Genomic DNA, 10,757 nt, shown 5'->3' with positions numbered 1-10,757 from the left:
TGTGTAAGAGCCTGGAGCGCTGGCGATAACAGCGGCCCATGACTCAGCACATCCACACTCAATCGGCCTGTGGGACGTTCATGCTTTGCTGTCTGTATGGAAATGGCAAGCTGTTCCTGCCACAGCCTCTGCAATTGATGATATGACTAGAACCGCCGCATGCCTGATGACTGCAAAACCTGCCATCTGCTTTTCTTAAGCGAAAACGCCATTGAAAGTAATGTGCTCTTTCCGAATATGCTGCGGTAAGGAAAATACAGAAAGCAGCACAGTAAGGGCTATTGCTGAGCCCGTGCTTAAGAGACAAACAGTGGATAACTTTGAAGAAACTGACATTTTACTCACCTTTCACTCAGTCTCAAGTGGTTACAAGCCTGTAAACATTTGGAAGTATTTTGGATAGCAGTAGGCATTGACATCATTCATTTTTCCTTCGGTTAAGTCCCTTTTTATCAGGGGGTTGATACAGTGGAATGAACCGGCAACAATTCCAACATATGTTTTATGCAGTGGACGCCCTTCCAGCTCCAACCCAGTACTGGGAAACACCCATACACTCTCACATTCACACACAAACTCATGCACTATTGCCAATTTAGTTCATCCAATTCACATAAAGCACATGTCTTTGGACTGTGGGGCAAACCAGAGCACCCGGAAGAAACCCACATGACCCTGCAGCCCAAGACTGGTTACTCACTGAAGCAGGGCTGAGCCTGGTCAGTACCTGGATGGGAGACCACATGGGAAAACTAGGTTGCTGCTGGAAGTGGTGTTAGTGCGGCCAGCAGGGGACAATCAATCTGTGGTCTGTCCTGATGCCCCAGTATAGTGAAGGGGACGCTATACTGTCAGTGAGCACCGTCTTTCGGATGAGACGTTAAACATTAAAAATCACATGGCACTATTGGCTCTATCCCTTTGGCTCTATCACTGTCTCTCCACTCCCCCTATAGCTGGTGTGTGGTGAACACACTGGCGCTGTTGTCCTGTGGCTGCCGTCAAATCATCCAAGTGGATGCTGCACACTGGTGTTGATGTGGAGTGACCCCTCATGATTGTGAAGCACTTTGTATGGCCACACACAATAAATGTGCTATATACATACAAATTACTTACTTACTTACTATACCAACCAAAATAACAATGAATATATTTATTTATTGATTTATGATTCTGTGGCGGTTCATTCCGCTGTGGCGACCGCGGATTAATAAAAGGATTAAGCCGACAAGAAAATTAATGAATGAATGAATTTATGATTCTGTGTAGTGAAGCTAAAATAGTCATTTAATATGTTATCAAATCATTTTATTTCACATATGCCTGACAATATGTTTTAGTATTTAAACTACATTTTAGTGGCCGTTTCCTATAAATCAGGGTAAAAATGTAGAATTAATTTTCTCCTGGCATGTTTTTAATACAGTTACCCAGTAAGCAAACAATTTTGTGTTTAATATGGCCTGTTTTCACTGAGTGGTATGGTACGATTCGGTCCGCTTTTATGGCCGTTTCCACTGTCAAAAAGAACCTAAAAGTGAATCGTAATGTGCGTTTTGGGTTCCCTTTGCAAAGGGTACCAAGCATAATAAAAGGGTATCTTTTCAGAAATGCACAAACGCGAGACTGACGTGCGAAAAAACAAGAGGAGAAGCCGAAAAAAACGAAGGAGCAAATGATTCTTTCAGCAGCCTAAAACATGAACAAACTGCCATGTTTAACTATTATCATCACATTTTGGACTATTATCAACTCTGAACGAAGGAATTACTTTCTAACAGAGAGGTTTGCACTGACTGCGCGCTATATGTTGGACTTGTTTTAGTCAAGATGAACATGTTTAGACATCTATTGGACATCTTTTAAACATACCTGCCAACATACGCATATTAAAATCCGGGAGATTTTATCCGTTGGTGTGCGCAAAGTGAAGAGTAGGGGGGGGAAGGTGCGCACAACCTGAAGAGCAGAGAGCGGGTATGAAGATGGTTGCATGTTGGGTTCGGTGCGCATGGGGACTCAACCAAAATGCTAGCTGGACTGTATCAAAAAGCTTGGTCGGGTGGAATTCCGGAAGTTTTCCGTTAGACAGAACAATACGGGAGATGTGTCTGAAATATGGGAGACTCCCGTGAAAAATGGGAGCGTTGGCAGGTATGCTTTTAAAAACAAAAAAAAAGCTTGCAGGGTAGGATCAGTCATTTACATTTTATGGTGATGAATGTGCTGTTTTCATTGTTGAAATGTGAAATAACGGAACATAAACATTGGAGGTTGATAAAAATGCATTTCAGAGATTTTGCATTCTCTTCAAAAATACGATCGTCATATTTTCTCAGAAGAAATTAAAAGAAGTGAAGTTTATTTATAAACTTATTTCGAGAGGAGCACAGGCTTATGATTGACCACAGCTTGTGCCACATTAGCTAATGTATGATTCACCAATCAGACGATTGCTAACTCACTTTAAATAACCAGTTTCTTGCCTCAGCATCTTCGTTTTGAAGAATAACCCCTTCCACCCCTACTCCACCCTCGTTTTCTAGATTGGGTGACATGGCGGCCCAGTGATTAGCACTGTTGCCTCACAGCAAGAACGTCACCAGTTAAAGTCCCTACTAAGCCAGTCAACACTTTTGTGCAGAGTTTGCTTGTTTCCCCAATGCTTGTGTGGGTTTTCCCCGAGTTACCTCCCACAGTCCAAAACCATGCGATTAAAGTAAATTGAACATACTAAATTGGCAATGTTGCTCTTAGTAAGCTGTATTTTTCCTATAGCCATCCCATTATTTATTATTAGCCAGAGTAAGAAAAAATTCTATTCTTGTGCAAACTGCTTGTTTGTTTTTAACCACTTTTTAAGAACACTACTAAAAACATGTATATTACTTTCTAATTTAGGGCTAACAGGTAAATCATTCCACAATTTGGTTCCCTCAACAGAAAAAACAGCTTGACCAAAAAAGAGGGCTTTCACTTTGGTACAAGACAGTCGCCATTTGTGGTTGCTCGTGTGTCTCTGTAAGAGATTTAAAGCTGAATAGATCTGAAACAGCATTAGTACATGATTATTTAAACATTTAAAAACTGATTTAAGATAATTCGATTTAATAAAACTATCAAAACTAAAAAGGTTTTGTTTACATAAAACTTCACAATGATGTCATTGCAATGACTTTAAATGCATTATTTTAATTGCTCGTTTTTATATCGTGTCAGTAGGCTTCAATGTAGTCAAAGAGGCTTGTGACCATGATGTAATGCATTATGACAAGTGAGAGAATATCATTGTGTGCATGTATAATTTGGCAGCTTGATATGTTAAAAATCTTCTAACAAAATGAAAACAGTTGACAGTAGACTTGGCTCGACCTTTTTATATTTTTAACGTGACTAATGTCAAATTTGAAATGAATGTCTACAGTTATGCCAAGATACTTAAATTCCTTCATTTCTTCAATAACTTTATTTTTAATCAGCACCTCAAATTTTATTTCTTATGGAGAAGCACATAGAAACTGTTTTCTTGACATGTAACGTTAAATGAGACCGCTCAAGCCATCTTTAGTTTGAACTATCCCTTTAATTCTATTTTGCACTGTCGTGGACCCTCAGCTTTGCCGTCCTTCATCGGAGCAGTGTAAATGTGCTGTGAAACTGCTTTCCGTTCAGGCAAACGCCCTGCTTAGTGAAACAGAAGATTTTCAAATCATCACTTAATGTTCACCCAGTAGAGCATGAAGCGCCAAAGCAGATGTTCCCTTTCTGAAAACCGTCCTCAAATGAACCAGGCTTGCGGTTCTCAGGGATACTTGTTGTATTAAACGCTAATGTCGAAAGTACGCTATTGCTAGCGTAAGCATACAGAAGCTGCTCTTTAATTAGGCTGGTGGCCTCGATGCTAATGAAATAAAATAGTTTTGGCACGTATGGATTTTCTGCGGGACTCCCCTCCTGATGCAAGGAGACAAAGCATCGGGTTTAGTCGACACTCGGCCAGGTCGATAAAGCGTGTGCGTCTGGTGAAAGTCTGATTAGGTCAACTAAACATTTTGTGATGAATTGTTCTTCAACAGGAAATGGCTGAACAAGGCTTAGGGGTTGATGTGCTGGTCTTGGTCCAGTCCTGCATAATCTTTGTGCTGTTTTATTGAGGGACTGCAACATTTTTGGATGGTAATAATTTTTTTTAGGTTTATCTAACTGTTAAGCTTCAAGAAAACTTTTGTGTGTGATTGTTTGTTTCTTGATCAATAAACCAGACCCACTGTAGGACATTTTGTGATGTGTATCATTTCCTCTCAGAAATATTCATGGCCTGTGGTTCTTCTCCTGATATATTATCTGTCCTGTGAATCATTCTGAGACACAAATATCACATATTTTCATATGGCAGAGATAGCAGAGACGTCTTGCGTTCAGCGTTTGGTAACCGTGTACAGGAGATAAAATTATCTGCAGAATGACAGCAGCAGCGGGCGGTGAAGATTAGAACATTATTAAATATTTATTAAAGGTTTCTCTTTACATATCTGTAGCTGTGGCTTGTCCGGAACAGTTACATCGTCCAAAAGAAAAACACCTGTATTGTTTTTGTTTGCATTCGATGGTTTTTGATGGTGCATGAGGAAAACACTGCTCTAATATTTGTTGTCGATGCTTACAGTTACAGTTTAGTCCTAAAGACAATGACGGATCTTTCTTTGTGTCCCAATTTGTTTTAAAAAGTTGCAGCTGGAAGGGCATCCGCTGTGTAAAACATATGCTGGAATAGTTGGTGGTTCATTCCGCTGTGGCGACCCCTGATGACTAAAGGAACTAAGCCGAAGGAAAATGAATCAATGAGTAATGCTTCATAGTGATTCATATATTTATATACTAATTACACAACATGCTTATTCTTGCATGTATTAAAATATGTAATATTTATTTTTATAATATTTTTGAATTTTCAAAAAAATTATTACATTTTATTCTTTATTGAAAATAAAATGTTAGAAATTAGGAAATAATGATCTACTCTATCATCATTTAGCATAACAGATATATTTATGTAAAAAAAATAAATAAATAACATATTCTGACCTCTACTTAATACATTTTATAGCAGAATAAGTGATAAATAAGGGACTAATCTGAGGGAAAATAAATGAATGAATGAGAATAAGTGATCTTTTCAAATGCAATTTAATGGGACACATCCTAATGCATAAAATATAAAGCTGTATTAATCTTATCGATTGTTTTGAAACCAATTTTTGTCTTTATACATAATATTAATAATAATACACGGACCAAACCATTTCATTATGTTTCCAATGCATACTTAATAATTTATCCAGTGGGTTATTTGCTATTAGAAGTCACAAAAGCAGATGGCTAGCAATGTTGACACTGAAAGGTATGTCAGTTAGCGTTAGCAAAAAAATGGTGCTTTCACTCTAGCACACGGCTTCCTCAGTAATTCAATTCAGCTGATATTAGTAGGTGTTTGAGCAGCACAGAAGGCCGAGAGCACATTATCCCTCCGTCCTCTGCTCATTTAAGTAAGTGGTCTAATGTGCTGCTGTTTTTGCCACCACACATACAGACCCCTTTTCCTGCTAACCAAATTAGCATCTGCGCTAGACCACTCACTTAGGACTGAACAAGCTAATGGACTTCTGACATTACTATTATTATTTTTTGTCTGTCAGACAGTTTGAACTTACTTTGAGTTATGCAGTGGCTGTTAATAAAGCTGTTGGGATCTCTCTATGTTTATGATTTTTAATTTTTTTTACATTTTATGTAATATTATGTTTGGAATAAGTCTATCTTTGCCTTTTCCTGCTCTCTTTTCTTTGTTTTTCTGGGTCTTATTTATTCACGATGAAGTACTAAAATGCATAAAACTGTTTGAATCTGTAAGATTTTTGAATAATAAGTACTGTAAATAAGGCTATAAGCTCACAAAGACTGCATTATTTAATAAAAAATAATAATAAATTGCCTCACAGCAAGAAGGTCGCTAGTTTGAGTCCCAGCTGGGTCAGTTGGCAATTCTGTGTGGAGTTTGCATGTTCTCCCCATGTTGGCTGGGGTTTCCCCTGGGTGCTCAGGTTTCCCCAACAGTCCAAAGATAAGGTATAGGTGAGTTAAATAAACTAAATTGTCTGTAGTGTATGAGTGTGTGTGTGAATGATTGTGTATGGATGTTTCCTAGTACTCAGTTGTGGCTGGAAAGACATATGAACATATGGCAGTTCATTCCGCTGTGGCAACGCCTTATAAATAATATTACAACTATTAATAAATTATTAAATATTAATCTTAATTAATTATATATAATAACTAATAATTAATTAATTTAATTATTAATAAAACAATAAGGCACTAAGCTGAAGGAAAATAACTGAATAAAATTATCAACAAATTCTGAAATGTTATACTGACATATTTAAAATAACTGCTCTCAATTTTATTACATTTGACATTTTTATTTATTTATGTGATACAAAGCTGAATTTTCAGCATCATTTCTCCAGTTTTAAATTTTAAATTTTCCATTTAAATTTTCTGATTTGAGGCTCAAAAACATTTCTTAATATTATAGATGTTTTAAACCACTGCAATTTTCTATCTATCTATCTAACTATCTATCTATCTATCTATCTATCTATCTATCTATCTATCTATCTATCTATCTATCTATCTATCTATCTATCTATCTATCTATCTATCTATCTATCTATCTATCTATCTATCTATCTATCTATCTATCCATCCATCCATCCATCCATCCATCCATCCATCCATCCATCCATCCATCCATCCATCCATCCATCCATCCATCCATCCATCCATCCATCCATCCATCCATCCATCCATCCATCCATCCATCCATCCATCATCTGTCTGTCTGTCTGTCATGAATTCTTTAATGTTTTATATTTAGTGTATGATTTATAACTAATGGTTTATAATATTTTTTGTCATTCATGTTTAACTGAAAAGCCTTTAAAGGGGTTTTAAAGAGTTGATTCTTTCAAAAATGACTAAATACATGCACAATGAGGTTGCAGAAGCCATTAAAAAGAACTCCTGCTATTTTATTCCTTACAAATACTCATAGCTTTGCTTTAGAAGACCTTCACTGGATTTTATTTTTATTTATTTTATATTAAATATTTTGATGGATTCACTTTTCAAATTTGGAACTGTTTATTGCAGTCAAAATCAGGAAGGATCCATAATACTATTTACTCATTTAATTTTAATGTAAATAAAATTTAAAGTTAACATTTAATTTAATTTTTTAAATGGCCAGATTCCATTGTGTCAAACTATTTCATGTATAAAAACACAAATAAATCCCACGTGCTCACTGTGTGTTTAGTGAGCTATATATACAGTTAAACGTGTGTATGTGTGTGTGCATTTGTGTGTGTGTGTGTGTGTGTGTGTATGTGGACGTGTTTTTAGCTGTTTAATTAAGAAAGCTGTAGGTTTACCAGTGAATGCTCATTACAGTGATATATCCCTTTAAACTGCTCGCCTCCCAGTCGGATAAAAAGTATTACTGTCATCGATTGTATATCAGTAATGAGAAGCGACTGCCTTCCTCTGAGCACCGCTAATAGACTTTGAGCTGAGTAATTAAATGCTCTGCTTAAAAAACTATTTCATGAGATTAATTAGCACACCTCCGACGACTCGACTAGGATGTTGTGTCTTAATAGATTGGAAATGTGTCTTTCTCTCGCTCCGTCATGCTTTTACAGGCTCCCTTGCCGCCACCAAAAACTTTAAGGCCGTGAAAATGAATGGAAATTAGGCTTGAAATTTATGGATGGAAATTTCTGGCATTTTTCTAGATTTGCTCTGCTTTAAAGGGGAAACTTTATGCCTCTTTCCACCAAATACTGTATACATTTCTAGTTTCCCTAAAAAAGTGTTTGTGCAGCTTCAAATATAGCCCACAGGTCATTTATTATAACTCGCATGTGAGCAAAAAGTTGCAATTTTTCTGTGTGTCCCTTTAAATGCAAATGAGCTGCTCCTTTCCAGAAGGGGGCGGAGCCTTTACACATTATCTTGTTAAGTCTGATATCATAGTTTCCGGGTCAAGTTTCTGCATGGTTAGTGGATAAATTTAGGCCCCCTCCTACTTCCAGACTTTGAGCTCACTATATGTTTTCTCTTGACATGTTAAGAGCTGTTCTGCTCAAGGGACGCCAGAAACAACATTCATAGATGCTTTATGCAGCGCCAGACTGACCTCTGCAGCCTGTGATCAGCGATCTGACCTTCATTATCATATCATATCCTGCTCAGCTTGACCATATCGAGCGGGTTAACATTTGACAGTGCGTCTCCAATAGGTCAGCGCTGAAGAGCAGATGGATTACTGTAGTGGAGAGTTATTGATTTCGCTGCATTATAATGCCTTAGCCAGTACGACATTCTGGGCCGTAATTTGACCGTGATGTGGCAGATCACTCGATAAATCTTAGACCAGTTTCCAGGCATGACATCACATCACAGTGTATCCCTTTAGCCAGAAACTTTTACAGCTCCCTGAAGCCGAAAAGTGAATATTTTAAACCCAATACCATTGCTGTGGGTGCTCCGGTTTCCTCCGCAGTCCAAAGACATGTGCTATAGGTGGATTGGATGAATGTAATTGGCCATAGTCCATGAGAGCATGTGTTAATGTGAGAGTGTATGGATGTTTCCCAGTACTGGGTTGCAGCTGGAAGGGCATTCGCTTCGTAAAAAATATGCCGGAATAGTTGGCAGTTCATTCCGCTGTGGCAACCCCTGATAAATAAGAGACTAAGCTGAAGGAAAATGAATGAATAATACTAATAATAGTATAAAGCTAACCTTTTAAGTCTAGCTGCTTTTAGGGTATGTATTTTTAGGTAACTTTCTTATATCTTACAATTATAAGTTAGAAATTCAGAAATTGGCAGGTTTTAACCTAAAATTCTAAGTAAACGTTAAAACTGAGAGATATAAGCTGTAATAAAGTCACCATTTTCTCATAAAGTCAGGTGTGAGAAGATATAAAATGTATAAACAAACAATTGCAAGTTATAAGCTAAACGAATAAAGTAAATAGTGTCGGAATTGTGATTATATATTATCTAAATATTAGTTTTCAGTTGTGACTTGTGAGATGTGAACTCCGAAATGCAATGAAGCTGAAAATGTGAAACAGCCTTTAAACGTGCAATTACAAGAAATAGTTCTGATTAGTTGGTGGTTCATTCCGCTGTGGCGACCCTTGATATATAAGGGACTAAACCGAAGAAAAATGAATAAATGAACCAGTTCTGAAAGAAACGACAGAGTTGGTTGTTTGTATTTTGCAATTTTGAGTTAGAAACCTGCTATTTCAAGTTTATATCTCTAAGGAAAAGTATTAATCAATAGAGATAAATGCAAAATTATGGGACAGAATACAAATATGCAGGAATATTTTTTTTTTCTGCAGCCTAAAACTAATGATTTTGAAATGCTGTTTTTCCAAAAATGGCATTATTTGCTTAAATTTTTGTTATTTATATATATATTTTGGATTTAAAGGGGAACTATTATGCAAAAATTTGCAAGTTTATTTATATAGCACATTTCACACACAATGCTAATTCAAAGTGCTTACATATTATACAGGAATAAAAGATAAGTGTAAGAACATGAAAACTAATAATAACAATGATTAAAAACAGACTAAAATGTGTTAAAACAGGTTATAAAAGAATGAAAAAGAAAAGAAAGAGACAATAGTGGGATCTTTTGGACGTAGCACCGTGCTCATTCAGTAAAAACAAAGCTAAACAGAGTTTAGTGTTTTCAGTCTTGATTTGAATGTGCCTAATGGCATACAGCTGAAGGTGGATTCACCCTACTTTGACTAACCTCTAATTAACTAGTCAACTAATTTCTAGTTTATTTGATCCTAATGATCTAAGGGATCTGTTAGGTTTGTATTCAGTGAGCATATCTGTAATGTATTGCGATCCTAGGCCATTTAGTGATTTATAGACAAGTAATAATACTTGAAAGTCTATTGTGAGTGTAACTAGGAGCCAGCTGTGATGTGCTCTGATTTTCTGGTTCTGGTCAGAATCCTGGCTGCAGTGTTCTGGATGAGCTGCGACTGTCTGACTGTCTTTTTGGGAAGACCAGTGAGGAGTCCATTACAGTAATCCACCCTGCTGCTGATAAAAGCATGAACAAGTTTCTCACTGGAAACAAAGCATCTAATTCTTGCAATGTGTGGTATTTTAAGCTGAAACTTCACACACACACTCTAGGGACATCAGATTTTTATTTTTTATCTTGTTAAAAGGGACATAATAGGTCTCCCTTAAAGAAGACTCGCAAAATCCTGAAAGTATATAATCTTGCAACTATAATAGAAAGTTTTGAACTCTGATAAAATGTGGCAAATACATTTTTATAACAGTGGCAGAATCGTGCTCCCACAGTTTTTGCATCTCTGGTGCAAATGAGTGAGTATTTGCTTATAGGATGTGAATGAATGTTCGTGTGGATAATGGATGTCTTGTGTGCATGTGTCAGCGGAAATGCACTCGGTGACGCTCCTCTCATTGAGCTGATTGGAAATAATGTGCTCCTCATACAGGAGCTATAACAATCCCTGCGAGAGGAAATGAGACAAATGATGAGGAACTGTCTGACAATGAGCCCGGAGCATCTCACCATGCGTTCAGTCCAGCAGCTATTCTGGGCACACACACCAA

The 10,757-nt window shown here is 37.0% G+C and overlaps 1 protein-coding gene across 1 annotated transcript in view; it reads left to right on the top strand.

Annotated features, from left to right (window-relative positions):
- Positions 1–10,757, top strand: part of hs6st3a (heparan sulfate 6-O-sulfotransferase 3a) — a 56,158-nt gene that overhangs the window by 38,300 nt on the left and 7,101 nt on the right. The gene's annotated exons all lie outside the window — the stretch shown is intronic.

Source organism: Danio rerio, chromosome 6 (genome assembly GCF_052040795.2).
Source record: "Danio rerio strain M-AB ecotype USA chromosome 6, GRCz13ab, whole genome shotgun sequence".
Classification (NCBI taxonomy): Eukaryota; Metazoa; Chordata; class Actinopteri; order Cypriniformes; family Danionidae; genus Danio; species Danio rerio.
The sequence above is the reverse complement of the archived record's forward strand: the minus strand, read 5'-3'. Positions and strand labels throughout refer to the sequence as shown.